The following is a 17,037-nucleotide window of genomic DNA, read 5'->3' on the forward strand; positions in this document are numbered from 1 at the left end:
GGTGCGAAGTGTTGTTGCACCGCATCGATGATCCGCTCGAACGTGCAGTCACCAAGGTCCGTGGGGGAGAGTAGTCGTCTGGCCAGGGACACCACGGCGGTGCCGCAGGAGGCCAGGAGGCACCCCCGCTTCTTGCCCTCGTCGGTCACATCAAAAAATTCCAGCGCGGACTTGGCCCCTTGTACCCAGGAGGGCCAGTCCTGCGGGTGGGCTATGTCGAAGGGCTGCAGCAGCCCAAGCCCCGGTGCGGTCGCCATTGTGCGCGTCGGAGGGGGTACGGGAGGAGCGGTTCCGTTGCTCGCTGGATCGCTCATCGGATCGGCTGCTTCGCGTCCTCCTAGTCCCTCGCGACGGCCTGGCTCAGTTGCGGCTGAATCCCATCCTCGTCGCCACTGTTATGTAGTGGGTAGCCGCATGGATGAACGACAGACAACGACGTGGTGCATAGCACGCTTTATTAGCACACAACAAAGACAAGACGTAAACGGCCGGCAGGCCAACTATATACACACCTGGGGACCGCCCCTGGTCACCATTGGTGGGTTCAAATCTCCCGCCACGGATCCCATTGGTTCCCCAGAGGAGGGACTAGGATCCTAGTCCCTATTGTTGTTCGGACTGAAGCTAGGGCATATGCGCTGACCTCCGGTGGCGGTCCGCGGACACTACAGGGAACAAGCCTAAGCCCAGTCCCTGAACACCTCTAGATTGCTACTAAGCCAGCCTGAACCTGATTTGGCAGGGAGGGTGGGGTATAAATTCAATAAATAATAAATTTGTCAGGAGTGATGCTGGGATGAAGAGAATGTTAGAAGTTCCAGCTGCAAATGTCCCCGGTCTCAGACCTCCAGACTGAGCGGCAACAGAGGCCAGATGGCTAGACAGGCATTCTTCCTGTCTTGACTCCTTCAGCTAGTAAGTCAGTGCAATCTCTGCTCTTTCCTATCCAAAGTGTACTTCTCAAATAAAGTGAGTATTTCTGTTCTAAACTTGCAACATGGCTCTGTGTAGCCGAGTAACCTGGCGCTCCTGCGTTTGTAGCTTTATTTAAGCACTCTGCTAACAAATGGTGATGCCTGGACTAATCACACCAGTTAACCTCATGAGAAGAGCCGGAGGAGACAACGAAGAAACTCTGCCCAATGACCAGGGTTGCGAACTCCATGTGGGGAAATCCCTGGTAATGGGGGGACACACACACAAAAGCCGCTTCCGGAGCCGTGCAAAACTGGTGCCTAACAGGGTTCTCACCCTCCAGGAGGGACTCAAGTTCTCCCAGGAGTCAGGACTACAACCCACCCCCACCCAAAAGAGATCAGTCCCCCGGGAGAAAATCGTGACAGTGGAGGGAGGGCTCTCTGGCATTGCTTCCATGTGCGGGTTCTGCTGCTCCCTGTCCCCAAAGCGGGCCTTTCCCAGAATGCACCCCCCAAAGGTGCATGAATTCTCCACCCGGGAGTTGGCAACCTTGGCCGAGCATGATCCCTGCTTTCTTCCCTGCATCCATCCCTCTCTCCCACGATCTCCGAGCTCAGGATTCTTCACCTCCAAAGACCCCCCTCTCGCCACCCTCTGGCTGCTGCTGCTGCGCGGCTCTTCCACGCAGCTGGTGGCTCCTCAGCATCTCTTCCCCAGAGTGGACCCTTCCCCCACCATGCAAAAGAGCCCCCTCCCCTTGCCAACCCCACCGGTCCTCACTCGGCCTCTCCACCAAAGGGATCGCTGGGCTTAACCCCTTCAGGCCTGCAGAGGAAGGGGAAAAGGTGCCCGTCCCGCCCTCCCCACCAGAAGGAGCGTCGCCCAGGCTGCCTTCCACCGTGCCCTCTGCAGCTCCCAATGGGGCTACTCAGGAGGAACACGGCAGGTGGGTGTGGGGGGCTGCTGCGCTCCCCGAGGAGGATCTGGCACGTCTACGAAGCAGGAGGCTGGAGCTTCCACCGGGTCCCTTCTTCACCCCCCTCCCCCCGAGGCAGCCAGGAGGCAGCAGCAGCCCAGCCCAGGTGAGCCCGGAAGCGGGGACCAGCGCCCACCCGGGGGCACCCCTTTGCTGTCCTCTGCCACCGCCTCATCTTCCTCTGCTTCTGCCTTGCCAGCTTACTGGCATCGGCGAAGGGGTGTGAGATGTGGGCGACGGGGGGGGGGGCTTCGGCTGCTACTGCCACTAACAGGTGCAGCAGCAGGAAGGGCACTTGAGGAGCAGCGTCGGCCCCAACTCCCTCTACATTCCAATCCAGCTGGCAGCCAGAGACAGGAAGTGGGAGGGGTGGGCCCATAGGCCGTTCAGCGCCCCTCTGGGGCCTCTGCTCTAGGCAGTCGCCTTGTTGGCCTAATGGGAGAGCCAACCCTGTGCACAAACAGAGAAAGGAGGATGCTGAGGAGGAGAAGATATTGCCACAGCAAATTAAAACATAGCACTGTCTTTTCAAAGTGCTGCTTATACTATTTATGTTGTTGAGTCATTGGATTAGAGAGGGCTTTAATTTAATGTTTCTTCTGCTTGCTTGCTATTGTGTTGTTTCTGATGAGATGGCTGCTAGGCAAACACTCTTGCATCCAGAAAGTGCTGCAGTCAATGTGGAGATATGACAAATACTGCCCCCTCCCCAGTGATGGACATTGCTGCCTCCAGACCACACAAGCTTTGTTGAACATTTTGCTTGCACATGATGTTGCCATGTGCATAGGCGATACTGCAGGTTGGAGGGAAATGGAGGAAAATGCAACACCTTGTTCCTGTCCCCTCCCAGATGACAGGCAGCATCTGCCGTGGCACCTGTGCATGAACTGCAATCAGTGACAACCACTCAAGTGAGAAACAGACAGACTGACTTAGGGCTAAGCCAGATATTTGTTTGTTTAGAATCGATTCCTGCCCCCTTCTTTTTCTTTACACATTGGCGGGTGGATTTGTGCAAATATATGAGGATCTCCCATTATGATTATTTATTTATTTAATGCTCTCTACCTTTCTTTGTGGTTGTCTGCTTTGTGGCCTGCTTTGAAGGCAAGAATTCTAATTACCTATAAAACATTTTTCTCTTTCTTCTCAATCTGCAAGTGAGAATTTTGGTTTCCTATAAAGCACACATGTGTTGTCCTGTCTGCCTGAAGTTTGGGAGGGAAGCCCCCTTGGGTTATGGCTACAACCCCCCCCCCCACTGAAATCAGTGGAAACAACTATCAGATTCTCATATTTAAGAGCCTAATGCAGTTTTTTTTTAAAAGAAGTAAGAATCAGATCAACATATCACTTTAGTATTTGGTTCTGATCAGTAATAGGACACTTTTCATGGGAGTTCCTGTCTTATGAGCTGCGAGGTTTACGGACTGTACTGTAATTACACATTATACAAACAGGTTCATGCAGCAAGTATCAGATCTGATATTTTAAGCCCTGTAAGAGGGAGGGCTGGAGTATACAGTTACCTTGGAAAGGCTGTCAGATATATTTTTAGATCATTTGGATGACAGCCATGATACATATATTAATTATATAGGCATTAAAAGGCATGTACTATTTGCTTGAATCTGTGTTAACAAATAGGCAACTCTTTTAACATGTGGTTGTACCATTTGTTTAGGTAACATGATAATTCTTTATCGAGTTTCATATCAACCCTCCTTCCAGGAACAGTCAGGGATCAGATTTACAATGCAGTCCTAAACAGAGCTGTAACCATCTAAGCCAGGTGACTTCAATGGATTAGAAGATATAACTCTGCTTACCATGGCACTGTCAAACCCCTGTCTTCATCTTCTCTTTTTATCAATCAGTGTCTTTGTCAGGGTGGATCAGGTGCGGGCACATATTCCAAAAGATAGTCAGATTTAACAGATCGCCTGTGTAAGGCCATAGGTCTGAATGCAGCCATCCCCTTTCCCTCCCAGCATGTGCTTGATGCCATCAAAGCAAACAATTCCAAGCATCTGTTCAGCAGATCCTTATGGGAAGCAATATGCATCATCCACAACTGGGTAAGAGGTCCATTCCATAGGGGTTCATACCACCAGTAATGCCAGAGGACATAATGATTTTTTTTTCAATTAAAAACCCTGAGTGTGGATATAGATTTATGAAACCATTTCTAAATGAAAAAGATTGTTTGCTGAAGTTCTTTAATGAATCATCATGTAAAGTGATAATCTAGAAGTAAAGTCAAATTGGGATGGACAGTTCACTTGGGCTTATTGCTGATGTTGTTGATTTTGTTCAGTTGGTTGCTGCTATCCATACTGATTTATATGATTTTAGTGGCTGTTTTATCTGTGTAAGCTATCTATGGTGGGGAGACAGTGGGAAATACTTTTCAAACAAACAGACTGGGTTTCATGTTTTGCCAGATTGTGTTTAATCTATTTAAAATAAAGTATCTTCTGGACTAATTAATTAATTCTGTATTCTCCTGTCATTCTCCCAAGTCAGGGCCCAAAGCAGCTGACATCATGGTTTACGAACTATATGAACTCTCCTGGGCCAGACAAATCTGATTCAGGCAAGAAAACATTTATTCGAACAATAAGTTTCAATCTATTCAGAACTCAGATAAATAAGGTATTCTAAAAATGTATTAATTTGTTTCTTTAAAATAATGCAAATAATTAAAAAGGAGTAAGGAATATTTTCCAGCAACACGACTTAAGAGCTGCATTCAGTGAGCAAGATCTAAAACTGATTTTTTTGCTTGATTTGGAATCTATTCTGTATTTTGATTTAATGCTAACAGGCAAGTGCCAGGATTTGTCATCATTGAGCTGTATCAAAAACCGTAAAGTTCCATTTGTTATCAGGTCACAGGGTGTTAGTACTGTCTCTCTGGAGTGCTGCTCCTTGGAAAGAGAAATCAGCAAAGCAGATGATAATTGATGTCACTCTAACACAGTTTGTCAGGCTTTGGTGGCTGCTTTCTTCATTCCTCTAGGTCAGAAAGATAGACAGCAATCCTAAACTGGGAAGCAATTTACAAATCAGAAATAGAGGGGATGTGAAACATTACAGGGCAATTGACCTCATTAATGCCTGAATACACGGAGTGCAGAGGACTGGGGGGAAATACATTTTACCAATCCCCCCTCCACTTATTGGGGTCAATTTGACACCACTGTTCAAGCTTGTATAAAATGGTCAGCCGGCAGGACAGTTTCTGTTCTGTGCTCAGGTTTGTCAAATGCATGAAAGTCTTATAGATCTTGAGGATCATTTAGGAATATTAGCTAATGGTATTGCAGCTTTAGGTCCCATGATGTTTGCTATTTACCCGGTGTGGGTGTGTCAGAATCTAATGTGCTTTGATAAGTCAACTCAGCCTGGAGTGATTCACCACGGAGCACCACCTCTGGAATGATTTCATGCATGTGTGTTAAACAAACACCAGGCAAGATGGCAGGCAGGTGTCAAGCAGGTGGATGGTGAAATCTGCCCTGCAAAAGTCCAGAGCAAATGCAACTTGCCTTAACCAAAGCCTGATTACTATCTTGCCGTTAACAGAGTTGTGAGGGGTGGGACAGAGGGTCAGTAAGCAAGTAAGTGACAACAGTGGAGACAGGGAAGAAGTAAACAATGGCAACAGAGATCTCTGTGTTTGTTGGAGCTGTGGTTATTGAAGCAAACTGGAACCAGGATTTAAGCTTAGCTGTTCAAACATGCAAAGGGAAGCAAACAATAGTATTTACCTTCATCTGATCTAATGTATCCCAAATCAAATGTTTGCTTCTCAAGGCCTGATGAAAATAATAAACAACTAGTAACTGATTACTGGAAATCTGACAAGAGGAATAGATGCAAGTGTTTTCTGGATGTCCACAGTCACTTCCCTTATTTGCACCCCCCCCCCCCAATGTCACTGTGCTGGGGCGAGTGCTGTGTGCTCTATTCCACTTCTTTTTGCCCTATCAGTACCGCTGAGTCTGAAAAAAGCACAAGATGGCCAGGGCTCTTCTCCTTCAAAAACTCCTGCAGTAGGAAATGGGAGATTGCTTCATAGGCTTCAGAAACATTTTAAGAGCTTCTTGATCAATCTCCCTCTTCCTGGTCTGGAGGATGTACCTGAGCACATGACTTTCTTCCAAGCTCTTGCATATTGATTCAGCCGTCGAAGAACTGAGGCTAAGCTCCTTGTGGGGGGAGGGGGGACTGTACAGAGGCAACAACAATTTGAGAGTAATTAATTCATAATGAAATTGAGTTTTCATAGAAAACGAACATTAGAAGTAAAATGATGGCTTCTAGGTCAACAGGAATTGTTTCTGGCAGGATGTGTTCTGATTCTAGCTTTCAGTGATTAAAACAATGGAACTGTAACAACATGCCCTGAAAGGAGATTTTGCAGTCTAAGTATTTTTGCTGAAATTCACCTAAATTGTTCCCTGCTTTGCTTAACGTTAAATTATCCTTCTTTGTATCATCTTGAACAAGTCTTTGCCTGTTTCTGTTTTGATGTGTAATTATATGTGTTTATCATTTGTTGAAAACATTTTTGCCACATATTTTGTATATGGCTGGTCACAGATGTGCCTCCCCCCTCTCCATGGTCATCACAGCATAAATACCTTCTGGCAACTTGTCACTATGACACATGCAGCCTACAGGGATATGTACAAAGAACATTTTTTAAAAGCCCTATGCACACAAATTGACAGTTTGGACACTAATATCTTCTCAAGTTACTTCATTTCCTATACAGAAAGCATTTTCAAGCAGTAAAAAAACCAGTAAATCCATATTAAGCCAGTAATGTAACCAGAAGATAGTAATGCATATATTTTGCTGAATACACATGTCCTGAGAAATCACAGCAACACCCATTTACTGTGTATCCACAGTGAAGGCAGTTTTGCTGTGGATGTGGGCTAATAACCTCATGCTTAATGCCAACAAGACAGAAATGCTACTGGTGGGGAGAGACCATGGCTTAGTGGTAGAGCATCTCATGCAGAATGTTACAGGTTGAATCCCTGGCATCTCCAGTTAAAGGATCTGGCAGCAGGTGATGTGAAACACCTCTGCCCAAAACCCTAAAGAGCCACTTGCCAGTCTGAGTAGACAATACTGACTCTGATGGACCAACCGTCTGGTTCAGTATAAGGCAGCTTCTGTGTTCATGTGACAAGTGCAAAGTCTGACAAGAGATTTAAAGTGGCACCCATTCTGGATGGAGTTGTACTCCCCTTGAAAGAACAGGTTCATAGTTTGGGGTTGCTTTTGGACCTGGGCCTACTGCCGGATAAGCAAGTGGTAGCTGTGGCCAAAAGTGCATTTTAAGGACTCAGCTGGTTAGCCAGCTGTGGCTATTCCTGGGCAGAAAAGAACTGGCCACTGTGGTGCATGCCCTGGTTAAATCTAGATTAGATTACTGCAATGCACTGTATGGGGGGCTGCCCTTGAAAAGTGTTCAGAACCTTCAGTTGGTGCAGAATGCTGCAGCCAGTATGTTGACTCAAGGAGGTTGTAAGGACTATATCACTCCAGTCTTGGCTCCCAATCTGTTTCTGGGCACAATTCAAAGTACTGGTCTTGACTTTAATCCTGATATATATTGTTTGGGACCAATATACACTACTCATTTTCTTATGAACCTCCCTGATCACTGCAGTTATTGTCCATGGCTCTGTTCTGGGTGCCCCCACCTTCTGAGATCAGGCAGGTAGAAACCTGGAAAAGGGTCTTCTCAGTTGTGGCACCAAAGCTCTGGACATCTCTCCCATTTCTGCCTTCTTCTGTTGCCATCTTCTGCCAGCACATGAAGACTTTTTTTGTTTCAGTGATCCATTCTTCCTGCTCAATGTTTTAATAGTTGTTTTTAGGTTTTTGTATGCATATTTTAGTGTTGGCTTTAGTTGTTTTAATGATGTTTTTGTTGTTTAATGGTCTTTAAGCTGTAATCTTATTATGTATGATTTTAATTTGTTAGCCACTTTGGTGGCCCTTAAGAGGGCAGAAAGGCAGTGTGTACATTTAGTAACTACATAAGATAAATAACTATGGGAATATATGAGCTAGCAATATAACGAAGCACTATGTGAAAGAAAGCCTCCTATCACCACCTGTGGCTGCCCCCACAACAGTTGAGAATTAACTTCCTGCCTCATCTCAGGGCGCATTCAGACTGGCAGTTTGGCCTGATAGCCAAACGTTTCAGGAGTGTTTCACTAGTGGATTAAAGGGACGGGTTCACACAGGCACAGCTGTCCGGCGTCCCCCAGCCGTACTCAAGCCGTCTTGTACCACCTCCCTCCTGAATTTTAAAAGTACCTGGTGGAAGTGGTATTTATTTTTTTTATTTATTTTTTTATTTATACCCCGCCCTCCCCGCAAATGCCCTCCCTGTGAAGTGGTAGCAAACTGTGTGGAGAGCGGGTTGATTCCGGTTCCCTGACGTGTGAACGCAAGTGCTGTAAGGCAGGAACAACCCGCAGTCATTGATAATAGGTGCTGGCTGTTTCCGCGGCAGGTGCCCATGCGTCCATGCGCATAAGCACATGCAGTGAAGCGCAGAAACAGCCGCTAACAGCCCACCAGGGGCGGGCCAACAGTGCGAATGCTCCCTTGCGCTTCCTCCACAGTATCCTCCCGCTTCATTTGCTGCAGTGTGAATGGGAATACCACGACCAAGCCGTTCCAGGTCTGTTCTGGGTCTTCTTTGATGCAACTCCCTAGCACTGCAAAATACTAGTCTGAATGCAGCCTCAGACTGTACTAACAGGCAAAAAGAGAGAGCTTCTTTCTCTCCCTCATCCTTATATTTAAATTTCCTCATGATTAATTTCATCTACCAATAGCAACAAATAGCTGAACTGAAATATTTGATTACAAAAAAGTAAATCAAGTGTGGATTAAATGTTATATTCAATTAACATTTTGTCCATAAATTATTTTATTGCAACAATATTTGTACATTATAGCATGCACTTCTCTTATATTGCTTACACTTAAAAAAAACCCCAAAGGCAGGTAAAACTGTTAACACAAATTATACCACACCCAAAGAACTGTATATGCTGTGCTGTGAATAATGCCAGCAACAGCTAATATGCTATAATGTGTTTGATAAAGAGTTCAGTGAACTCATGAAAGAGTTCAGTGTTTTCCATGTTATAAGGTTTAACTTGATTGCAAAATATTTTGGTAGCCCTATTAGGAGTATATGAGGCTGTTTCTGTCCAAATTACATACTTTCATTTATTACAGAACTTGTTCATTAGTTCCAACTTTTATTTTCCCTTACATCTCAGATGGCAAAAACTAGCATTTACATATGCTAAGGTAGCATAGGGTGCAGCAGTTTGTAGTATTGGGTGTATTTGCAGTTTTACTTGTAGATAACTAAGATAACTAAGATATTTATACTTTTAAATTCCACAACTGTGCCCAGTATTAAATATTAAATAATTAAGTTAAAATGATGCATTTTATGTTGTCAAAGCTTTCTAAAATAAATAATAATAATAATAATAATAATAATAATAATAATAATAATAATAATAATAGATTGGATTTATACCCTGCCCTTCACTACCAAAGGAGTCTCAGAGCAGCTTACAAACTCCTTTCCCTTCCCCTCCCCACAACAGACACCCTGTGAGGTAGGTGGGGCTGCGAGAGCTCTGACAGAAACTGCTCTTTTTCAAGAACAGCTGTGCCAGAACTAGGGCTTGCCAAAGGTCATCCAGCAGGTGCATGTGGAGGAGTGGGGAATCAAATTCGGTTCTCCCAGATTAGAATCTGTGCACTTAACCATTACACCAAACTGGCTCTATTGTATAGATTTCAATTTCCCCCAAATGTTCATTTTTGTAGAAAAATGGGAAAACCCCTTTTTATGGTTTCAAAATTTCTGAAAATATTGCATGTCTCATGTTTTCATAAATAGAGAAGTCCTTATGTCTTCTCTACCATTGTTCTGAGTAGGGGTGGGCATGAACCAAACCACAAAGCAAAATTCATCACAAATTTTGCCGTATTCATGGTTTGCAAAGTCAAATTCATGGCAAGGTATCCAGAACAAACTTTCCACAAACATTGATGTTGTTCATGGAGGGTTGTGCTGGTTCCTGAGTAGATACATTCTTCACTCAATCAAAACGTTTACAAAACTTCAAAGCAACAACTTGGACAGCATGTAGACTGAGGAACATCTGAGGGAGATCCCCTGCAACTTTGATGTCTTTAGCTTGCACGGGATCTGTTCTATGCACTCCTGAACCTTGGTCATTTTGGAAGGAGCAAGTTCAGGAGCGTATAGAACAGATCCTGTATAAGCTAGGAACATCAAGCACACAGGGGATCTCTATCTGACTCTCCTCTACCTGTTCTCCAGGTTTGGTAAGGTTTGGATTTATGGCACCCAAGTTACAGTCCCCCAAAGAAGGTGCCCCCAGGAAAGTGATTTCTAGGTAAATGACTGCTTGGAGAGGGGCTGTAACTCTGATGCTGTAAATCCAATCCCCACCAAACTTGGAAGGCAGGTAGAGGAGAGTCAGATGAATATCTCCTGTGAGTTTAGTGTCTCTAGCATGCTGGGGGGCATTCTACCATGGCCATGAACCTCATAAACCAAACCAGTTTGTAAGGTGGCTGAAAATTTGTGATGGTTCGTTGTTCACAAACAGGGCACACCATGAACCGAACTGCATTTTCCCGGTTCATTCCCATCCCTAGTTCTGAGCAGTGGATTTTGCTGTCTCCTTTACTTTTTTAAAATCTGCTTCTTCCTGGCACTGGTCATTTGAAACAGGAACATCCATGTGTAACTAGCCCTCAATAAAAAGGAACAAATATATGGCCTTGGTATTATTTATATGGGTGATGGAAAGTGCCATCAAGAGGCTTCAAAGAGCTGTAGGGCAACAACATGCCAAAGACTGACTTTGAGAGTAGTCCTATTGGGAAAATGAGCACTTAATATAAAAGCAGCAATGAAACCAAAATAAACAAAACTGCAGTCAAGGATGTACCACAGGACCAAACAGGAACTATCAGAAGCAAAAGTGTAAGTATGAGTGATACATTCCTGTACAAAATGTTGTTTATGTGCTTTGGAACTCAGAATCTTTCATTTCTAATTTCCTTTTTAAAGGAGGAAAACACATGGTAGATCAAAGAACCATTCCCATGTCTATTACATGATACATGTTGGCAGCAGGTCTAAGAGGATAAGAAGACACCACTGGCTGAAATTCATTGTTTCGTGAGCCATTTCTGATTACTAAGAGAAACATGTATATTTTGGACACAAATCATGAGCAACTGCCAGCAACTATATAGCTTTATGAGGAGTAGCATAAATGTTATGGCCCAAACATATAGTATATTTATTTAAAATAAAACATTGTTATTATGCTGACTTGAATTTTATCACAGTATATTTAAGCAATGGATTTGATATTGCATGAGAAAAACTGCACATTCTTTTCCCAGAAAGCCCCTGTCTTCCAGATCTGAGGGCAACATTTGATCTAGACAGCCCCTTGGCTGACAAAATAGTTCAAGATTTGGATGAAGCTAATTGTTTAGATTTTCCAGTGAAACATCTCTAAGCTCTTGACCAGGGCTTCCCTTCAGGTCCAAATTCCTGAGAAAAAGTTGTCTGCAATATTTTGATTTCAAAATGGAACATGCATAGATCGCAGGGCTCTACTGGTAGCAGGAACTCCTTTGCATATTAGGCCACACACCCCTAGTGTAGCCAATCCTCCAAGAGCTTACAGTAGCCCCAGTAAGAAGAGATCTGTAAGCTCTTGGAGGACTGGCTACACTAGGGGTGTGTGGCCTAATATGCAAAGGAGCTCCTGCTACCAGTAGAGCCCTGAATTGGAAGGGTTTGTTTAGAAACTTTTAAGGGGAATGTTCTCAAATATTTTCTCTTGAGGACTAGAAGCTTTTAAGATGGGAGAACTACTCTGAGAACTTCATGTAGATCAGCTACACCTTCATTGTATTATGTGTGCAGAAATCTGGGGGGAAATGTGCTCACTATTTTTATTCTTAATTTCTTTGTTCTGTTCTCAGTAAAACTGTCTACAAAATCCTACAATATAGCACAAGTATTGGCTTCTGGAAGCTTTAACTGTGAGTGCAGAATGCTTAAAAAGGCACGTACAAATGTAGCGTATTTATAGCATTATCCCTCTTAATGAGAAAAGGACTAGGTCACTGATAAATATCTTGCTGGCTGAAAGTCCCATCTGAGTTGCCAGCACAGGCTGTTTCCCAGTGTGCCTGCTCCAGCTGTGTTAGAAATCCCTGTATTAAACATAATTAAAATATTATAAATCACCATGGAAAATGGTTTACAGCAGTGATAATCCTCTGAGTCAACTGCTACCGAAGTTGGCCAGTTTGTTAAAACCTGCAGGAGGCCAAATATTAAAAAAGCAAACAATTTCTTTGTAGCAGTCTCCATTTCACTTGGATTACTCCTGAAGAATCCACAGCAGGACCCATTCTGTCAGAGAACAAACTGTCTGCATGATCATGAAGGACTGAAGGGCTCAATGAGATGTGACAGGGCAGCCATGTTTCTTCCATCATATGTCTTTCTCATAAGCATATAAAGTGGAGTGTGGATGGGGGCCTGAATATTGATCTCAAAAGAGTTGTCTGGGTGGGCAGACTATTGCCTCAGCCAGCTTCACTTTCAGTATCAGACAGATGAGAGAAATCTGTGCCTGCAGAGGGGCAAATTTTAAGGAGGTATGGTGGTGAACAGTTCAGCTCCCCCCTCCACAGCCTATCTTTCTATTAAAAAATCAGGCCTCACAACCTCCACTTTATATGTGAAAGAGTAGACATATGAAAAAAACTTTTGGCTGCTCTTTCCTCACATCTCCTTTCGGCCTTGATTTCTTGTCTTTACCCAAGAGCAAAATGGTGAATGAACTTGCAAAACCCAAAAATACTATTATTAAAGATTGAAGGTCAAAGAAGATGGGGATGGCAAAGGATGAGATGGTTAGACAGTGTCATAGATGCAACGAACATGAAATTGAGCAAACTTCAGAGGATGGCGGAATACAGGAAGGCCTGGCGTGATCTGGTCCATGGGGTCACAAAGAGTTGGACTCGACTGTGCGACTGAACAACAAAAAGCTTGAAGACTTTGGAGTTCCCCCCATATCACGTAGCTAAGATTCCTGGGCCCTCAGACAAGGCACATTATTGAGGAGTCCCCACAAACAGACTTTACCTTTTGCATGCATAAAAGCAAATAAAGTATTTAAAAATATAACGGTGCATCCAGTCTTTCTTCCTCAGCCTCCCACTTTTTGATCAAGCAATGCCAGGCACGGCATATGCTACAAACTCCAAAAGTGGCAAAGCCTCCTCCATTTCATGGTTTATCATATTATGCAGTACAAAGAACACTACATAAAATAAGCTAACAGTGCCATCCTAAGCACTTCAATGGAATTAAAAGGGTGTGTAACTCTGCTTAGGATGACACCGTAATAAAATCAAATATAATACTAAAAAAGAACAACAGACTTTTGAGCCGGCTCTTGTGTCCTGTTCTTCCTGAAGCCCAGATGGATTAACAGTGTTCTGTGAGGACCATGTTGCCATTTGGGATGTACAAATACACCCTTTTTGTTTGTTTTTGTAAGTTACCATTTGACCCTCATTTCCCCATTTTTGTTGCTGATGCTTCTGATTTGTTTGTTTCTTTTATGCCACTTTCACAACATTTATGTCACATATGTAATATTTCTATGTAATTGGTCCAAGAAATAACCCAGTTTCCACCACTTTGGTTGCATATCACCCCACCTGCCTGTCCCACTGCTTCACCAGGTTGTTCGTTTGCCATTCAGCCTGCCACTTCCTCCACCTGACTAGAGTGGCAGTAGAAGGGGCAGCAGCTACCACCCTTCCTGCTTCCCTATACCACTGCCATCTCCACTTTCTAACCCACCTTTCTTTTTGCTGTTTTCCTTTCCCTTGCTTCTCTGCCCACCTCTTTGTCCTGCCACTCCTGACCAGCCATCTGTACTCCTCTCCTCTGCTCTGAGGGGAATTATGACTGTGACTAGGGGTGGCTCCTGGCCTCCCCCTCTGGTCTGCAGCCAGTGGTGCCTCCCCAACCTCCAGTGTGTCCCACATGTGGCAAGGAGGGTAGGTGCCACCAGGAGAGTGGAGGAGTGTTGCCTGTACAAGTGCAGACAATGTTTCTCTGTTTTGGGGGTGGATTTACTCCTCCCCTTTTTTGAACTTTCACATTTATCTGCACTCCCCACCCCAAGGACTTTGCAGGAAAATGTCCCTTCTTTCTACATGGCCCTGACATGTGTAGATGGGGGCAAGTTAAAAATAAGATATATTGTTTGTAATGATGATGTGAATATAAGTAATATAAAACTCCTGGTTCACTTTTTATTGTTTGAATTAAATAATATATTTGCAAATAATGAGTGGTCCTAACCAAAACATTTGCAAAATCTACGCTGAATTCCAGTTTATCCTGTGTATTTTAAAGCTAGTCCTCCGCCAAATCTTAATAATAATTTCCATCATTTCAGTTCTTGAAGCTTTCAGTTCTTCTTTACCTAAAAGTGTTGCTTTTCTTACTGGTTTCTTATCTTTGCAAACAAAACCATCAGCTTTAACAAGTTCACAGGCTTCCTGTTTTGACCACATCAAGCTCCTTGCCTGCACAGTCTTGGCTATGCTGTTATTCTTTTCTTTTTTCTCATTTACAATACTTCCAGCATTAGCCAAAATAAACAGTAAATCCAGTGATACTGGAGTATATGAAACAGAACTTCTCCAGAGAGGAGAAAAATAATGCCAATTGTTCTACTACAGAGGATAATTTATTTAGATGTAAGTACATTTCAAATTGGGTAGCAGTGAAACTGAATGTGGAAATATTTTAGGGTGTAATGACAATTAATAAAAAAGCTTTGGGTTTTAAAATCAGGGAGAAGATGATCATGAATACATATTACTGCTGTAGTCCTAGAATTGGTCTCTGATCCTATTGAAATTATCACATTTGCCAGTTTGATAGTGTGTGTAAGACTGGAGGGGCTGGGCAGTGCAGTGCAATTCTATGGTCCCAGATATCCTGATGGATGTTTATAGTGGTGTAAGTTCATTGTAATGTATTTGGTATCCTATACTCTTCCAGCAGAAAAGTGGAATGAAAAATCAGCATAACTTTAAATAGCAGAGTACATAGCAACACCCCCAGAGACCATAGCAACCCTGGTGACATCTACCAATCATGGTAAGCTAGGCTGATGATGCTCCCATATTAGTCATCCATGAAAGAAACTAATCCACATAGCATGCTTCCATGTCACCTGATGCCCACCACATTGACTTGACACACTTTGGAAGGCATAAACGCCATCGTATGCTGCACCACAGTAGCCCTTTATGGGTTGATTGAACATGCCGGGAGGGAGAGTGCTCATGATTGTCTTATACTGTCTTATAATGAATTATACTGAATCAGACCCTTGGGCCATCAAAATCAGTATGGTCTACTCAGACTGGCAGTGGCTCTCTGGGGTCATGAGATTGTTCATATTACCTACTGCCAGATCCTTTCATCCGGAGATGACAGAAATTGGATCTAGGATCTTCTGCTAGCCTCACTCCCCACCTCTGTGTGTTTGCTGTCTCATGAACACAGTGCCCCTACACATGGATGAAATGTCTGTGCATAGGCTTCTTCCCCCACAATCAGGGATGCTGCTTTCCAAACATCGCTGATCACATGGAGGGAGTCTATGCACAGACAGTGCTTTTGCGCATAGGCACTGGTGCTGACAAGCCAGCAGTCATACAGAGGAAATGGTCATGGCCAGTGTGCTCATGCCTGCTTTCCCCTTCTGCATGGTCAGTCAGCACATGGAGGGGGTTTTCTACAGAGCTACCATGAATGTCTGTGGTGCAAACAGCAGGAGCCTGTTAACACTCCTGCAGATGGGATATGAAGCACAATCGCCCTTCAGACAAGAAAGCACACTCCAAGAACAAGCATTCTTATCTATGTATTATGTATTTGGGAAATTTGTCTACAGCCTCTCCAGAGAACCTGTTTGAGGTGGCTTACAAAACAAAACATGATAAAATAATAAAACATTAAAAGAATTAAATATTAACACCCATAGCATAAAACATTTAGCAGTCTGAAATAGTTATCATAAAACACTTATCAGGCTAGAGGCAGACTATGAAACAAACACATTGCCCAGTTGGCTCAACAATTCACTTGGGAAGGAAAATACATGGAGAACCAAGGATTCAAGTCCTGCTGGGGGTGGGGAAACAAAGGAAAAGGGGCTCTTGTAAGGAAGGGGGAAGGGAGATTCTGAGACAAGTGATGGTGGAAGCCACAGCTACATGTATTGGGGAGCACCTCTGTGACATCTTCAATAGCACAACAGGATACAGTTCTGAAATGAGAAACAGGAGAGAGGTGGTTGAGACTCCTGCCACAGGAGAAATACAGAGGTAGGGAGTACCTTTTTGATACCTGGCCAGCAGCAATCATGTCAGCAGGAAAAAGAAAGGAGGAGGAGGAGGAGGAGGAGGAGGAGGAGGAGACAAAAGTAAGATTAGGACCCAATCCTCCCACTCCACATAGCCACTTTCTAACCATGCAGCTGTAGAAACATACAGAATTTGCTTTCTTCTTCTGTGGACAGATCTTCACCCCCATTTTAGGCTACAATCATCAGGCACAGAGCTGAAGAACAAGAGTCCTTCAGTGCATGTGTCTGGCAGACCCACATTTTAAATACCTGCAAGCGGGAAAGGCTCTGCTAAATGTTCGTCAGCTGCCCAATGCTGCTAGCCAGTTAGCAGGATCCTTTCCTGCCCTTCATCACTATGTAGAGAAGGTTGTCCTCCCACAATAGGCCCAAATTTTCAGCACGTTTTTGGGTAGATAGAAACTACATCACAGCTGTCTGTGGTTTTGCCAATTTGATGTCCATTTTGGGAGGGGAATATGATGAGTACCTCAGACTAGAGCAGGAGGTGGTATCAGGTGGCTTAAGAGGCTGGTTAGACTCTTCTTGCCCAGTAATACT

The sequence above is a fragment of the Gekko japonicus genome, unplaced genomic scaffold (genome assembly GCF_001447785.1).
Source record: "Gekko japonicus isolate JY-2015 unplaced genomic scaffold, Gekko_japonicus_V1.1 scaffold77, whole genome shotgun sequence".
Taxonomy (NCBI): Eukaryota; Metazoa; Chordata; class Lepidosauria; order Squamata; family Gekkonidae; genus Gekko; species Gekko japonicus.